Raw genomic sequence first — 18317 nt, forward strand, 5'->3', positions numbered from 1 at the left:
CTGCAGTTTGGCAACCCCCCAGGAGATTTTGATATAGGTGATACAAGCATAGCTGCGAAAAGTATGAGTTTTGAAGTCAATCAGATCTGAGCTTAAAACTAAATTCTATTATTTACCAGCTGGGTGGCACCTGAGTTTTAAGTTTCTTTGTCTATATAAAAACGTGGAAAATAGTAATTCCTACCTCAGGAGGTAGTTGGTGCTGATTTGATAATGGACTGCGTGAAAAGTGCTAGCACAGAAGACTTGGCACAAAACTAGATATAAAAATAAAAAAATAAAAATAAAAACGAGAAAAAGAAAAAAGAAAGGTTGTATTGTCAACTGAATCAAGAGTTCCATTCTATCTTTTAAAACCACCAATGTATTCAGTCATTATACTTAAAATATTCCTCTTCACCCTCACATCAATGCTAGACTTATCCCCAAATTACAGATGAGAAAACTGAGATTCAGAGAAGTTAAGGAAGTAGACCAAAAACATCATTGGTAAGCGCTGGTGTCAAAATGTGAGCCAAGATCATTTCTGGTGGTGTTTGATTACAGATGCTGTATTAAAAATAAGTGAACAGAAGTAAAAGGAGGGTTTGGGGGCAAAGAAGTAAGATATCAGACTCGGTTATACACAGGGGAATCTGGGAGTGTTGCCGTGAGATGTGTGGAATGGGGAAAAACTGAAGGCAGAAGGAGCAGCTTAGGAATAGGCTTTCTGAACACGGATAATTAGAGTAAAGGCTAAGTGAATATCTGTCTTCCTGCTGCAGTGATTTACCTGCACAGAGGCAAACCTAGAAATAGCAGCCCCATTCCTCACTTGAGAAGGCCTCTGCCAAACTGACCACCCAGTGCTTTCACTCGTGGGGGATATGACTGAAAACGTTTTTAGTCTTGGGTCCAGACACTAGAGACAGTTTTTGTGTGCCTCAGTTTACCCACTTGGAAAACGGAAATTCAATGCCAATGATGGCTATTTCACAGAGATTCAGGAAGAAAATGCATGGAAATAGACTTTTTAAAGTTACAGTCATCAACCTGATGTTAAGGTTTTACTGTACCTCGAGCAACATGCAACAGCAGAAAGCACTCATGTAAACTTCAGCTTCATGATTAATTCTTTGTATCTTAATTTTGTAAATTTAAAATTTCAGATATTAAAGGATGAGGTAGTGGAGGGAGAGTTTCTTGTGTTGTTGTTTCCATGGTGACCAACTTGCAGGCATTAACTGCTGGCTGAAATACAGATGAGTAAGAAAAAGATGGTAAAGTGGCCGGATACGGTGGCTCACGCCTATAATCCCAGCACTTTGGGAGGCCAAGGTGGAAGGATTGTTTGAGCACAGGAGTTCAAGACCTGCTGCGGCAACATAGGGAGACCCTGTCTCAACAAAAAAAAAGTAAAAAATTAGCCCTGTGTGATGGTGCATGCCCATGGTCCCAGCTCCTTGGGAGCCTCCTTGGGAGGCTCACACCTCAGGAGGTTGAGACTGCAGTGAGCTGGGATCATGCCACTGCATTCCAATCAGGGTGATAGAACAAGACCCTGTCTCTAAAATAAAAAATGGCAAAGTGCTTTGCACAGTGCCAGGAACATAGTAGACAATCACCACTTCTATTAAAGCAGCATAGACATAGAGGCTTGTCATGAAGAGCATCATGGGAAATTCTCTTCCCCTTTGGAATGTTTCAGCCTGACTATTTTGAGATTTAAAATGTTTCTAAAGCAGGGAAACTTTAAGGGATAAGACTTGGACAAGAAGTCTAATTTGTGGATTTCCCCTTATTCTAAGCCAACTGCACCATGGGGCTTCACCTATCCCAGTTTCTTTGTGTCTGGTTTAAGATACCTTTGCCTACCTCAGGCTCAAGATATACTTCTATATAGTCTCTAGAAGTTTCATCATGTTTCCGTTCACATGGAGATCTACAAGGCACCTGGAATTGATTTTGTATATAACATGAGGTAGAGACCAAGATTCAAATTTGTCCATGTGGATGGCCAATTGACCCAAAACCTTTCATTGAGAAAGCCATTGTTTTCCATTGGTCTCCAATGGCACCTTTTTTATAAATCAAGTGTCCCTAGGTTGGGCACAGTGGCTCATGCCTGTAATCCCAGCACCTTGGGAGGGCGAGGTAGGAGGATTATTTGAGGCCAGGGGTTCGAGACCAGCCTAGGCAACATAAGGAGACCCCCGTCTCTATAAAAAATTAAATAATTAGCTGGGCTTGGTGGCATCTACCTGTAGTCCCAGCTACCTGGAAGGCTGAGGCAGGAGCATCACTTGAGCCTGGGAGGTCAAGGCTACAGTGAGCCATGATCACACCACTGCACTCTAGCCTGGGCAACAGAGCAAGACCCTGCCTCAAAAAAAACAAAATAAAATAAAGTGTCTCTATGTGTGAGGGGTTTGATTCTGAGCTCTTTATGCTGTTCCACTGGTCTATTTTTTTTTTTTTTTTTTCTGTATCAAAGCGTGCTCCTTTAATTACTCTGGCTTTATTATAACTCCTGATATCCAGTCATGAAAATCATCTGACTTTGTTCTTCTTTGTGATAATCTTGGCTTTTGATTTTCCACACATATTTCAGAATCACCTTGTAAATTTCCACTAAAACAAAAACTTGCTGGGGTTTTCATTCTGATTACAGTGTCTATATCAATTTGGGGAGGATTGATGTCCTAACAGTATTGATTTTTTTTCACAATAACCCTGTGCAGTAGGTTCCGTTGTTATCCCACTTGACAAATACATTCCTCTTGTGTAGCTGGGGCACAGGAATGTGAATGAATCCTGTGGTCTACCAAGGAAGAAGAGTGGGCACGGTTTGCCCCTCCTGGAAGATATATTTTATCATTGACTTTGTTTAGAATTATTGGCTCATGACAGTAATATAAAGCACACTGATTGTAGTCAGTATGATTATATTGCTTTGAAAAATTTTTTTCTGTTTTTTTTTTTTTTTTTTTTTTTTTTGAGACAAGGTCCTATTCTGTCACTCAGGCTGAAGTGCAGTGGCACGATCATGGGTCACTGCTGCCTTGACCTCCTAGGCTCAGGTGATCCTACTGCCTCAGCCTCCTGAGTAGCTGGGAACCACAGGTTTGCACCACCATGCCTGGCTAATTTTTTAAGCATGTGTAGGGATGGAGTCTCCTTATGCTGCCCAAGCTGGTTTTGAACTCCTGGGTTCAAGCAATCCTCCCACCTCAGCCTCCCAAAATTCTGGGATTACAGGCGTGAGCCACTGTGGCCAGCCCTTTTACATTTTTACTAATCATGCACCTGTCACTCTTTGCACCTGGGGCAGGCCAGTCCCACTGCCCTTAATGTGCCACAAACCTAATCTTACCAATTTGATTAACCAATGAAAGACATCAGTCTGAAAGTGAGAAGCACAGGTAGGTAAATACAAGTGATGTCATTTTTTTGGGGGTGAGCATGGTGGAAGACACACTCAGCTTTTCAGGGGGAGCAATGGCAAGGGAGTTGTGATATAAATGAGCCATAAATGGCCTCTGTATATTAACCCCAAGTTGGCCTCTGTATCTTGACCCTTGGTTGTTTATTTTTTCACTGTAGGCTGAGACCTATTAGGTAAAAAGCCTAAGAAACGAAATTCAAATTTTTGCACATCCAATTGTTTTAAAAATAGCCCAAACAGATTTCCAGTCATTTAGAGGGTATGCTGGAAAACCTCAGCTCTTAGCCATTGATAAGGAAGGGCCTTGTAGGTATGAGGCCCCAGGCCACTGCTGCCCTTTGGAGCTCTCTGACTCAGAGACCCCCTACTGTGCTAATGAGTCCCATCATCTAGACAAATAACCCTGCTGTCTGATCCCCTTTCTTCAAGGAACCCCCTTGCCCTCCTCTCCTCTGGATGTCTCCTGCTGTGAGGACTTCACCTGCCATGCAGCCACATTCAAGCACTGCTCAATAATGCTTGTGGTGTATTACTGCCTCTGCTGGTCATATCTTTTTCCTTGATCAGCTTTGAAATGGAAACCCCTAACAGAGGTGGTGTTTAAAACAGTTAAACTGAGGTGTCTGTAGCATAGCGGTAGCAGTTGTCCTTGCTGAAGTGTTGCAGGTTAGATTTCATTCCTGACAATACAGCAGTCCCCCTTTATCCTCGGGGGATCTGTTCCAAGACCCCCAGTGGATTCCTGAAACCACAGATAGTACTGAACCTGATTGCCATCCATTGGAAGACGTTTCTGTTCATGTCTTCCACCCACAAATGTAATGCATCTTCCTTCTTAACTAAGCACTTATCACGCACTGTAGCCATGACTTTTGCAGTCTAAGATACGATAGCAAAACTCACATGAATTCCTTTTTCCTTTTTCACAATTTCACGGATAGAAGATTCGTTCTTACTGTAGATCTTAGCAACCTTAGCATATGATTTTTTTTTTCTTCTGTCATTAAGTCGAGAACTTTCACCTTTTTTACATTAAGGAAGCATTTTTGGCATATCCAAATTGCTAGCATCACCGCTCTTGTGCTTTGGGGCCATTATTAAGTAAAATAAAGGTTACTTGAACACAAGCACTGCAATACTGTGACGGTCGATCTGATGATCTAGATGGCTACTAAGTGACTGACAGGTGGGGATGCTGGACAAAGGGAGGATTCACGTGCCGGATGGGACAGAACGAGATGGCTGGAGATTTTATCACGCTATTCCATGCCTCCCCAATCCAGTTCATTTGTTGCCATCTTTCTCTACTGTATGCCAACCCAGATTTCCAGCATACCAAATCTTGCCCAGCTCACACACGCCAGACACCTTCTTGTCCAGAGCCAAGGTTTATAGAAATAGCAACTAGGATTCTGTTGTAGAACTGGAGTGTAATGAATGGTGTCTCTCTTTGTAGTGGCCCCTCCCTTAGGAATGACTCCACGTGTTCAGGAGCCCTTGAGCTCCCCCGTCCATTTGGCCAGTGTTCAATGACATCATGCAGAAGGAACCAGCATGCTGCTGGCTAAAGGACCCCAATAAATCATTCTGTGGATGCGAGAAATCAGCTAGGCCTTCCCCAGAAAGGCATCCTCATCCAAGGTACCATTAGTAATGCTGCTATTTGCAATCATAATAAAAATAAAAGTAATAGGAAAATCGCATAGAGGCACTTCTGCTGCCTACTGGATTTTTAATTTTCTTGAGGATGCCAGAGGCAATCTTGGGCCCATTATATCTAAATGAGGCACATTATAAAAGGCTTGCAAAGTCCAAACTGCTTTTACAGTCATTAATTAGCCAGACTTCTAAATAGGCCCATAAGATTAAGCTTGGGTACGGTCTCTGGTCTCTAGAATGGGCTGTAGTATTCAGGGAAGTCAAATATCAGTTGTTCAGTCATTATCTGCCCATCTTTCTTATCTCAGTTCTAATCAGATGTTGCCTTTTTGGGGTGTTGAAAGAGGGAGATTCTATATAACCAAACACCTGATGAGAATGCCCTGAACTTCCCTGCAAGGCTGTGGGCAGTGTGAGCACAGGGGCTGATGGTGTTATCTTAGTTCCTATACACACAGCATCTTGTGCTCAGTAGGTGTATCAGCCAGCCTTCCTGGTGGCAAGTGAAAGGAATTTCACTCTGGCTTTCTTCACCTAAAAGAAAACATGCAGGAAGGATTTGGGGGTGCATGAAATGAATGAATGAGAAGCTGAAGAATCAGGTTTGCAAGACAATAAGCACCAGGAATTCCAGCAAATGTCCAGCAGCGGGAATGGTGTGGTTCATGACTTTAACCATCTTCAGGTACTTGCTCAAGATTCTGAGCCCATAGAGAGAGCACCTGGTTCAGTGAATCTGAGTCTCTGCCCCACCGCTTATGGCTTTCATAGTGGGAAGGGGCAGTCATCCACAACCACTCCCAGTGGGAGAGTTTCCAAAATGGAGATCCACGTGCCAACAGGTCAGGAGGAGTTGTCTACTGGATAGGCTCCATGACAAATGTCTGTGGTCCAGTGTGGTTAGTAAATGTCACTTGTTGAATTCAATCTGCTACTCATCTTCCTTTGGATAGAATGAGGTGTCTCTCCAGGAAGGAAAAAATAAGAAAATGTGATGTTTTTCCCTCTGGGTGTGGACCAGAGAGAGGTTTCTGATGTACCAAGAATTATACTAAATATGGCCTATACATTGTCCTCACAACCTGTAAGGTAGGAACTATTTCTATCCCCAGTTTACAATGAGGCTCACATGGATGAAGTCACTTGCTCAAGGACACAGGTGGAGCACAGGTTCAAACTTAGATCTGTCAGTTTCCAAAATTCATGCTCTTAACTCTTCCATGGACTTCCTCCTCCCACTTCTGATTCGGGGCAGGACAAATCTGAAAAAGACAAAAGGGCTCCCAGCTCTACAAATTTAATAGAGACCTGACTGAATGAACGGACATATCTAAAAGGAATTATAACTAGCTGTCAGCAGGGAGTGATGAGCCTGGGAAACAGAGAAAGGAGATGATGGCCAGGTGTGTTCAATAGTGTTCAGGCAATGGGAGGCCATGGGCCATGAGGCTCTGCGTGAAACCTTATCCTCTGGCTGGCAGGTGCATTTGTGTAGTGGACACAAACGGCATCAAGCGGCCCTATAAAGACCATCCCCCTAGCTCTAGATCCAATCTTAACTGGTAGTTTTCTGAGGAGAAACTGAATTTTAGTGGTATTGGTTTTCCGAGAAGAATGCTGACAAGGGGACCCAAGTGTCCAACCCACTTCAAAGTTAGAGTTTTTATTGCAAAGTGATACCTTTGAATCCACATATTATATGCCAGTCTCCTGAATTTGGAAATCACCAGAAAGCAGTAGATAAAATAGTAAAAATTTTTATAAATTGGGATACCAGGGATTGGATTCCAGCTCCTCCACTTTCCAGCTGAGTGACTGTGAGCAAGCTCTTTGCCTTACCCCGGTTAAGCTTCCCCATCAGTAGAATCTGATGGTATCGAGAGTATATCCCTGTATCCAAACTCATCAAATTATATACATTAAATATGTGCAGTTTTAAAAGGTCAATTATACTTTAGTAAAGTTATTAATGCAAAATAAGAATAGGAATAATTATGGGTCATATGTGGTATATCCACAGTGTTGGACCAAAACTCTAAGTCTTTTCTCTCAGCAGGTGCAGTACTCATTGTAAATTAGTAAATTGACACTCTGGTTTTATTCCTCAGCCTTGTGGACATGGTCGATATGCATTCACAATGCATTGGAAGATCTGCTTTCCATGTTCTGACTCATTCAGCTGTAATCCTGCAAGGTCAAGTTCTGTCCCCAGACCACAGAGCACCTGCTATGTATCATGAATGTCTTCAAGCACTGGATATTGAATCTGAGCAGAAACTTGAGGGGTTATTTATGTGGATATTCAGGAGAAGAGTAGTCAATTTTTTTTAAATGTTATGATGAGTACACAGGTGTTTGTTCTAGTATTATTCATTAGACTTGTATATATTTCACAAATACTATTTTACATCTATTCAATATTTAAAAAAATGATTTGAAACAGAGCATTTCAGTCGGGGAGAAACACAAGTGGAAAGGTCCTGAGGCGAAAGATAGCTTGGCAGAGTGGAGGAAGTCCAAGGAAGCCAATATTTTTAGAGAGCAGAAAGAGAGGGTTAGAAGAGGAGGTGAGAGAAGTTCAGAGAGACCAGCTCATGTGGGACATTGTAGCTCAGGTAAGGATCTAGCTTTCCTCTGAGTGTACTGGGAACCACTGCAGGATTCTGAGTGGAGGAGTGACATGATCTGACTTATGTTTGGACAGGATCCATCTGGCTATCTGTGGAGTATAGACTGCAGAGCAGAGATAGGCAGGGAGACCAGTGAGGTGGTCACTGCAAAGACCCAGCTGAGAGGTGATGGAGGATCAGACCAGGGTGGTGGCAGTGGACATGGGGAGAAGTGGTCAGATCCTGGGTATACCTTGCAAGGAGAGCTAGCAAGATGCTCTGACTACTTGCCTCTGGAGAGGGAGTGGAAGGAGACTAGCCAAGGATGGTATTATGGTATATATAAATATAGAAGTCCTAACCCCCAATACCTCAGAATGTGACCTTCTTTGAAAATACAGGTTTTGCAGAAGTAATTAGTTATGGTGAAGTCATATGTATGGCAGGTGTCCTTATAAGAAGACGGCCATGGGGAGGCACAGAGATACAGGGTGAATGCCAACTGAACAGGGAGGCAGAGACTAGAGTGATGCTTTTGCAAGCTAAGGATTGCTGGAAGCTACCAAAAGCTAGGAGAGACGCATGGAACAGATTCTCCCTTAGAAACTTGGGGAGTAACCAGTCTCTTGATCTCAGACGGCTTGACTCCAGACCAGGGAGACAATTTCTGTTGTTTGAAGAAACTCAGTTTGTGGTAGTTTGTTATAGGAGCCCTAGGAAAGTAGTAGAGATGATCTGAAGGTTTGAACTTGAGCAACTACAAGGTTATGGTTGCCATTGAATAAGGTAAGGAACACTAGATAAGGTTCTCCGAAGAGAGGGTAAATGGGCAATTGTATGCATGTGTGATTCTGGGTTTACCAGATAGATTAGGTTTCTTCCTATAGAACAGGGCTTCTCAGTCATGGCATTAACTATGTTTGAAGCCAGATAATTATTTGTCATGCAGGTCTGTCCTATGCATTGTAGGATGTGTTGGCAGCATCCCTGGCCTCTATTATACAGATGCTAGTAACACCAGCCACCCTACCCAAGTCATTACAATAAAAAAAGTCTTCAGTCATTGATATCCTTTAGGAGGTGTTTTAGTCCACTTGGGCTGCAGTAACAAAATAACCTTAGATTAGGTAATTTATAAACAGCAGAAATTCATTGCTCACAATTTGGGAGGCTGGGAAGTCCAAGATCAAGGGACCAGCAGATTTAGTGTCTGGTGAGTGCTCTCTCTTTCTCTCCCTTTGAGACAGGGTCCTGCTCTATTGCCCAGGCTGGTGTGCAGTGGTATGATCATGGTTCACTGCAGCCTTGACCTCCCAGGCTCAAGCAATCCTCCCACCTCAGCTTCCTGAGCAGCTGGGACTACATGAGTGTGACACTATGCCTGGCTAATTTTTTAACCTTTGTGCAGAGACAGGGTCTTCCTCTCTTGCCTAGGCTGGTCTTGAACTCCTGGGCTCAAGCGATCCTCCAGACTCTGCCTCTCAAAGTGCTGGCATTACAGGTGGGCTTTCTCTCTCCTTCAAAGAAGGCATTTCCCTCCGGTAGAAGAAGCAAGCAAACTCCCTCAAACTTCTTTCATAAGGACACAAATTACATTTATAAGGGCAGAGCCCTCATAGCCTAATCACCTCCTAAAGACCCAACCTCTTAATACCACCACATTGGGGATTAAGTTCAACATATTAATTTGAGGGAAGGGGGGGCACAAACATTCATATCATAGCAGGGGACAAAATCGTTCTTGGTTAAGAACTACTGTTATAGAAAACCTCCTGGAGCTTGGCTGGGCTTGGTGGCTCATGCCTGTAATCCTAGCACTTTGTGAGGCTGAGGTGGGCAGATTGCCAGAGCTCAGGAGTTCGAGACCAGTCTGTGCAAACATGGTGAAACCCCGTCTCTAATAAAAATACAAAAAGTTAGCTGGGTGTGGTGGCACTCACCTGTAGTCCCAGCTTGGGGGGCTGAGGTGGGAGAATTGCTTGAGCCCAGGAGGTGGAGGTTGCAGTGAGCCAAGACACACCACTGCACTCCAGCTTGGTGACAGAGTGAGACTCTGACTCCAAAAAAAAAAAAGGAAAGACAGAAAGAAAGACAGAAAGACAGAAAGAAGGGAGGGAGGGAGGGAGGGAGAGAAGGAAGGAAGGAAGGAAGGAAGGAAGGAAGGAAGGAAGGAAGGAAGGAAGGAAGGAAGGAAGGAAGGAAGGAAGGGAAAAAAAGAAAGAAAAAGAGAAAGAAAGAAAGAAGGAAGGAAGGAAGGAAGGAAGGAAGGGAAAAAAAGAAAGAAAAAGAGAAAGAAAGAAGGAAGGAAGGAAGGAAGGAAGGAAGGAAGGAAGGAAAGAAAGAAAGAAAGAAAGAAAGAAAGAAAGAAAGAAAGAAAGAAAGAAAGAAAGAAAGAAAGAAAGAAAAGAGAAAAAAATTCCCAGAGTCTAAACTTACTAAACTTGAATCTTTTCGTCTATGGGTTCCTCAACTTACTGTTTCACTGGAAGTTCTCATGAGAGCCTCCTTTCAGTTTGAGCCAATTAATACCATCTTGTCATATTCATTTAATTGTTTATCATGTCTTTACATCTTTACATTCTAGAGTATAACTCCACGAGGGCAAGGATTTTGCTTGTCTTGTTCCCAAATGTATCTGTCTCAAAAAAAAAAAAAAAAAAAAAAAAAAAAAACCAGATTGAGTAGAACAATATTGGTGGAAAAGGTTCTGAACTATAGAATGCTGCACACATGGAAGCCACACTAGACATTTCCTGCCTGGCTCATTTAGGTGTCTCTGCAAGTAATTCAGAAAGGATTTTTTGAACCAATTTTTAAAAATTATTTTTGAGTTACACAAGTTACACATGGCTATATTCTTCATTTTTTAAAAAAAATTATAAATAAAGATAAGAACTCCTTTAACCATCTCCTCAATCTTTGTTCCTTTCCCACCTCTTTCCTCTGGAATGTATCCTTCCACACCTTTCTCTGTGTTGTAAAAAGTGTCCATAGAAAATATGTAGGGCTGGGTACAGTGGCTCATTCCTGTAATCCCAGCACTTTGGGAGGCCAAGGGGAAGAATTACTTGAGACCTGGAGTTTGAGAGCAGCCTGGGCAACATAGTGAGACCCCATCTTTATTTTTAAAATCACAAATAATAAATAAATAAGGAAAACATATAGCATTATTTCACCTGTGTTTTTGTATGTACAAACGTAAATCATATCACATTGTATGTATCATATTGAAATTTGCTTTTTTTTAAATTCAAAAGTATGTTGTTAAAATCTTTGAAAAATAGTATGGCTTTTGGAACTAGATGGCCTGGGTTTGAATGTCCTGTGTACTCATGTGACCTTGGGCACGTTATTTAACATCTTGGTGCCTCAATTGTTCTGTAAGCATAATTTGGGAACTTCTTCAAGAACTGTTGTAAGGATTAAACTGTTTATTGTAGACAGGCACTTAGGAGAGTTTCTGGAGCATCCCTGCCCCTGGACAAGTGTGCATGAATATTATTATCTATCTGACAGAGAACGTGGTCCCTTTGCTGCTACAAAGTATTTCACAGTGTGGTTATTTCCCCATAGATGGATATTAGATCATTTCCCATGTTTTGGCTGTTACAAGCAACTCAGTGTTGAAAACCTTTGTGTAGCTCTCATTGTGCACATCCATCTACATTTTTCTCTAGGATAGATGCCAGGGAAAGAAATCTCTGGATCCTAGGGCACATGCATCTTTTAGTTTTCATAAATATTGCCAAACAGCCCCCCAAACGGGCTGAACCAAGGTACACCCCTGTCTGTAGAGTGTGAGGATGAAATTCTTATCAGGTTGAATCTGCGTTTTTGGATAAACCTAACCCCTCTCATGTTCATTAAGCCACAACTGTTTTCAGAGCTCAGTTGACATCTCTGGCTGCATCCCTCTTCATTTTTCCAGCTTTGTGTCCTCAAGCAGCTCCTTGCTGTTGTTTTCCTTCCTGACTCTTGTTTAATGCGGCCAAGTGCTTTTGGAATCCTGGGTAATAATGGCAGACAACGTGCAGCGGGTGTGTGAAATTGGAGGTGCTGAATATAGCGTTTGTAAGGAGTCTTTGGCATGATTTCAGCCTGAAATGGAGCACTTTGCACTCAGCCTAAATTGCCTGAATTGCACCTGGCATGCTGGGTAGAGGTGGCGCAGCTCATACAGGCTGAATATTTCTCCGGAACAGAATGGGCTGTCTTCTCCAGCCTTGGAAGCAGGACACCAGCTCACCACGGAGATAAGACCGAAACCTAGCTTTGGACTTGAAACAGCACTTTCCTTTCAAACCCTACAGATGTCAGCAAAAGGCCCTTTTGTTGGTAACCTTGGGAGGTGGTAATTCCTTAATATAGAGAATAGAAAAATTTGGTCATTTAGGGCCTCAACTGACCATCGTAAAATCCACTTCATTTATTCATTATCATTTTGGGAGAAGTGTAAGATTTGCAAATCAGAACTGAAAAGATTCTCCAAAAATTCCAAATAAGCACCTTAGCAGCTCCCTGGGAGGAGAAGATGAATTTAAAGCGATCATATATTTTCCTTTTTTCACCAAAAGTTTACCCCCCAGCAACCTTTCATCATGATGATTGTGTTTCGTCAACTATCAGCTGGGGTGACTGTTTTGTTCTGCTTGCTCTCCCTGCCTGGAAAAAAAAAGGGCTTTGAAATAAATTTCTGGAATAGTTCTTGGCATTCAAATGCTAATGAGATAGTGAGGCAAAGCGTTGGACACTAAATGTGTACATTAAAATGGAAATATGTAATCGATTTTTCCAATAAGGTCTCCTATTCACTGTTAAAATATACTTTATGAGACTAAAAACAAAACAACCACAAAAAAAATCACCCTCTGTAAGTAATATTGGCTGAGGCAGCAACTTCTTGGTGAGCTACAGTCCAGACCAGGTATAGAGATAATTGTTTCCAATACTGCATCAGTACACACCATTGTCCTTGTTATAATAAAAAGAAAAGGAGATTTATTTCTTAGCTAGGCATGGGATTATTATCATTGTAGGTACTTTCTTTCTTTCTTCTTCTTCTTCTTTTTTTTTTTTTTTTTTGAGACGGAATCTCACTCTGTCACTGAGGCTAGAGTGCAGTGGCGCAATTTCGACTCACTGCAACCTCCACCTCTAGGGTTCAAGCAATTCTCCTGCCTCAGCCTCCATAGTAACTGGGACTACAGGCACGTGCCACCACGCCTGGCTAATTTTTGTATTTTTAGTAGAGACGGGGTTTCATCATATTGGCGAGGTTGGTCTCAAACTCCTGACCTCATGATCTACTTGTCTCGGCCAAAGTGCTGGGATTACAGGCATGAGCCACCGTGCCAGGCATTGTAGGTACTTTTGTAATGGGGTGATTACTGAGTAAAATAATACCTTCTTTTTAGGTGCCTCTCTCCAACCCCCTATCCTCAAAAAGTTGATCTTTCAAAATGATAATGTTGCAATTGTTTTAGTCTATTTATTTGACCATTGCTAGATGGTTTGAGAAAAAGTAGATTAAACAATAGCGTTTTGGAGCTTGAAAGATGTAAACTGGAATTGAAGCTCTAGCCATTTCCTGTCTGTGCAGCTTAGGGTCTCTTTGAGCCTCAGTCGCCACATCTGAAAAATGCTGCTCAGGCTGAAAGAAGCGCTGGATGACCAGAAAATAAGGAAAAGAAAGCCCACTTTAGACAACAATTCAAAATATCTTCCTATTATGGGTACAAGATATCAATAATAAAATGAACCAATGTTTATCTGTGTTCATTATATGCCAGTCACTGTTTAAAAGCTATTTGCATTAACAAATGTAATTCTTCTAATAACCTTATTAAGTAGATACTATTAGTAGGTAGGTACTTATTGTCAGTTTTAAACATACTGGTTAACTTATTCAAACAAACATTTACTGAATGTGTTTGCATTTCTCAGCAAAACGGGACTAGTTGATTTATTCATTAAAATATATATTGAGTACCTACTGTGTACCAGGCACATATAATTCTGGGGATATATTGGTGAGCAAAATTAGACAGTCTTTGCTCTCAGAGACATTAGCATCTCGCTTACAACCATACCGCCCTGAACGTGCCCGATCTCATCTAATCTTGGAAGCTAAGCAGGACTGGGCCTGGTTAGTACTTGGATGGGAGAAATTAGAGTCTGGGTAAAAAGGTAGATTGTATTCAGCTTCTCTAAAAAATGGTGAATTGTTATAAAGTGAACGAAATATGAAGGACACAGGGACTTGCTCCTGTAAGAGAAGCTAATCAAGATGTCTGTTGTAGACTGGGAAAGTGACTTGGGTGCTGAGATCTAAAGGAGATGCCAGAATTGATTAAGTGAGAAACAGAGCATGGGTGGGTGTGTTCCAGGCAGTGGGAGCAGCCCTTGCATAGGCCCCAGAGTGGGAGGAACATGGCTTGTGAGAGAGAGCCCCACTTTAACCCATTTCCATCTCTCTTTCCCATCCTGGAAAGTAAAGAGGATCGGCGCATTTTTCCAGCACTTGAATTAAGAGGGCCGTTGTGCTGTTGTCTGGTAAAGAGGAAAAGGTGTGTTATAAGATGTGGAATCATGACCATAACTCACTTTCATTCGAAAATGTCTTTCTGGGGCTCTTGCCAATGTCTCCATGCTTCCCTAGAAGCTGAGAAACCCAAATCAAGGTAAAGAGAAGAAGGAACCTCTGTGAATGAAGCCTAAAGAACCAATATGGCAGCTCAATATGCCACGAGCTACAGAGAAAGCCTTGAGGGGAGCTGTTGTCTCAGCATCGTGGAACAGGTGCGTGACACAGTACATGAATGATGGAGACAGCACCATGTGATCGCCTGACAGATGTTCTGGGATCCTATTACACCGTGTTAGACTTGGGCAGGAGCATCTCGAAATTTCAATTCCTCCCATGGGTGGGGAGTGTGTGTGCACACACCCGTGACTGAAAGTATGCCAAGTGTTCTAAGACTCCTGAAACAAACTGGAATAGAAGTGTGAAATTTTGTAACTGTGATGGTTACTGATACTCTTCTTCTCAGCAGAGCCAGAAATATTCTTGTTAAAATGCCCTGTGTTCTACCAACAAAAGTGGCACTGTGTGTTGAATGTTGCCAGCCTTAAAGGACTTCCTCAGCTCTGTGTGTGTGTGTGTGTGCATGCACGTGTGCCCACACATGCATGCATGAGGGTAAACACTAGACATAGAGATGGGGAAATGTATCCGATTTGGAAAAGATCTCAGAAATTGCCACTGTAGCCTGTATAATTGAGAAAAAAAACATGAAATTCTTGTATTTTCCCCAATAATTACCACAAGGACAGTCTCTGTTATACTTCCCACCCTCATCTGGCCTTCTTGCTACCTGGTAAGTCAATTAGATCCCATAACTTTTCCATCTCCATGGGCTATTAAAATAGCCTAGTTACTTGTCCATGTTTTTCTATTTTTTATTGTATTAAAATGTAACATAAAATTTATCATCTTACCTATTTTTAAGTGTACAGTTCTGTGGGATTAAGCACATATCGCTGTCCAAATATCACTACCATCCATCCCAAGAACCCTATTCATCATGCAAAACTGACTCTGTGCTCATTAAATAACTCCCTACTCCCTTTCTCCCTAAATCCCTGGTAACCTTCATTCTATTTTCTGTCAGTGTGAATTTGACTATTCTCAGCACTTCATAGGTAAGTGAAATCATGAAGTATTTGTCTTTTTGTGACTGGCTTAATTCACTCAGCATAATGTTCTCAAGCCTCATCCGCATTGTAGCATGTATCAGAATTTCTTTTCTTTTCTTTTCTTCTTTCTTTTCTTTTCTTTTCTTTTCTTTTCTTTCATTTTCCTTCTTTCTTTCTTTCTTTTTTTTTTTTTTTTGAGACAGAAGTCTTGCTCTTTTGCCCATGCTTGAGTGCAATGGTGTGATCGCAGCTCACTGCAGTCTCAACCTCCTGAGCTCAAGTGATCCGCCTGCCACAGCTTCCCCAGTAGCTGGGACCACAGATACACGCCACTATGCCTGGCTATTTTTAACATTTTTTTGCAGAGATGGGCTGTTGCCATGTTGCCTATATTGGTTTTGAACTCCTGGCTCCAGCAATCTTCCTACCTCAGCCTCCCAAAGTGCTGGGATTGCAGGCATGAGCCACTGCACCTGACTCCTTTTTTTAAGGCTAAATAATAGTCAGATATGTATACATTCCACGTTATGCCTATCCATTCATCCACTGATGGACTCTCGGGTTGCTTCCACATATTAGCTATTGTGAATAATGCTGCTGTGAATATGGGTGTACAAAGAGCTTGAGATCCTTCTTTCACTTCTTTTGGGAACATGCCCAGAAGTGGGATTGCGGATATGATAACTCTTTTTTTTAGGAACTACCGTACTCTTTTCCACGGTGGTTGTACCATTTTATATTCCCACCAACCATGCACAAGGGTCCCAATTTTACAATCCGGTCCATTTTTAAACTTCAGTTTTATATTCACTTCCAAGTTCCCCCTTTCAGTTCTCCAGCATTGGCTGGGCTGGCGAGGTTGGTCTGGCCTGCTCTCTTCCTGCTTCCCACACACTTTCCACACACTTTCCTGCTTCTTTTCCGCTATGTTAAAGTGGGAAGGAGGATGGGGAGAAGAGGATGTTTCCTCATGACATTGTCCTTGGCGAGCTGATTGTTTTCCTCTCTGTTGTCTCCACATGGGAGCATCTCTGTGCTGCGAGTTAGGGCTGCTTCTTCTGCTGGTCATTTCCACTGATCTGGCTTCATTGTCCATAAACTCAGTGTGGTAGGTGGAGGCCCCAGTAGACTTTCCTGGTAATGAATTCAATCTTTACAAAGTGTCGTTACTTTTCTTCCTACTGGGCCTCAAGAGCTATATATTTATGTTAATTTCTTGTCTGAGGATTTCTATATCATGTGGGGAGTATAAAAATCACCCATATGCCATGATATGTGCATGCTTGGGGTTCCAATTTCTTACAGGAGACTTTTTTCCCCATTGTAGTAATGCCCCAAGCTGTATCCCTTTGAGACTTTTTTTTTTTAAGAGACAAGGTCTTGCTTTGTTGCTCAGGCTGGAGTATAGTGGTGCAATCATAGCTAACTGTGTCTTCAAACTCCTGGGCTCAAGTGATTCTCCCACCTAAGCCCCCTGAGTAACTAGGACAACAGGCATGCACCACCATACCCAGCTAATTTTATTTTCTGTAGAGATGGGGTCTCACTATGTTGCCCAGGCAGGAGTTTTTTGGTTTTTGTTGTTGTTGTTGTTGTTGTTGTTTGTTTTTAAGCTGCAATGTTTCCCAGGGTGTGTCTGATGGCTTACCTTCAGCCTACCTTAGGTGCTTGCTTCTGCTTCTCTGTGTAGGAGCTATCTTGGGTTTCACAGGAGCTTTTCTGGCTGAGTTCTGGTACAGTGTGGAAACACAAGGGAAGTTGATACCCTTAGAGCAACACTCAACATTTGGGGGATGAGAGTTTGTGGATAAATGTGCCATCCCCCACCTGAGGTGGAATGATTCCTAAGTGAGTTCTACACAGTCTCCCAGAGGTCCCCAGCAGGACTGAACCTCAATTGCCCACGACAGTGACTTGCTTATTATGAACCCATTACTGACTTTTTTCTCTTTTCCTCTCTTTCTTCCCCCATTTACTCACTATGCTTCCTGAGATCCCCTCCTGAATAAACTAACTGAATCCAAATTTTTGTTTCAGAGTCTGCTTTGGGGAAACCCAGACTGAAAGACCCACCAAGAGCCCAGACTTATCTGTGCTGGTGGGAAACCTGTCTGCTTCTGTTCCCTTTGAGAGACCCCACTTTATGCAACAGTCTCACATTTGGTTCCCCTCTTTGCAGAGCCCCAAATCCATGTCCCCTGTTGCCATAGGGACATTGGAACTCCAGCCCTCAGCCTCTTGGAGCTTGTGTTCGGTGTCTGGACTCTCCTGGGTTGCCCTGGTCTCAGTTGGAGTTCACCCACATAATATTTAGTTCTTTTTGTTTTACTTTTGACCCTTTGGGGTGTTCTTTCGTTTGAGCCTGGCTCTCCATTACTTAATTATTTCTAATAGCATTTTTGTGGCATTGGGGTTGTCTATGCCCATCAATGGGTCGTGTTCCCAAGAGTCGAAGTCTTTCAATCAGCAGTGTGGTTGGATGATTCTACTCACTGGAGTTACATCAGTGAAAGACCAGAAGACCCTGCCCTCAGGGGGCTTACATTCTAGTAGGGGGAGATGAAGTATAAACAACAAATAGATACACATGGAATATATAAGTCAGGTGATGATCTGTGTCATGGAGAAAAATAAAAGAGAGTAAGGGAGGATGGAGGAGGAAGGGGAGGAAGGGCTGGAGGACTAACACTTTACACAGGGCAGCTGGGGAGTCCTCACTTATAAAGTGGGATTTGAGCAGAGACCTGATAGAAAAGGGAGAAGGAATGCTGTGGCTTTCTGGAGGAAGAGCATTCCAGGCAGAAGAAATTGCAGGTACAGAGGCTCTAAGGCAGGAGTATGCTTGGCATGTTCCAGAGGCAACAGGGAGGTGGAAGTGGCTGGATTGGAATGAGGGAAGGGGAGTATGGAGGAGAAAGACAGAAAGTAGC

General features: G+C 42.5%; 1 long non-coding RNA gene across 1 annotated transcript; it reads right to left on the reverse strand.

Moving 5' to 3' along the window:
- Positions 1–1009: 1009 nt before the first annotated feature.
- Positions 1010–17612, reverse strand: LOC119620585 (uncharacterized). Its single transcript, XR_005237078.1, has 3 exons — positions 17461–17612; positions 17036–17117; positions 1010–1230 (listed from the first exon to the last, which is right to left on the reverse strand). It is a non-coding gene; the product is annotated as an uncharacterized lncRNA (long non-coding RNA).
- Between the last annotated feature and the right edge of the window lie 705 nt (positions 17613–18317).

The sequence above is a fragment of the Chlorocebus sabaeus genome, chromosome 11, assembly GCF_047675955.1.
Source record: "Chlorocebus sabaeus isolate Y175 chromosome 11, mChlSab1.0.hap1, whole genome shotgun sequence".
NCBI lineage: Eukaryota > Metazoa > Chordata > Mammalia > Primates > Cercopithecidae > Chlorocebus > Chlorocebus sabaeus.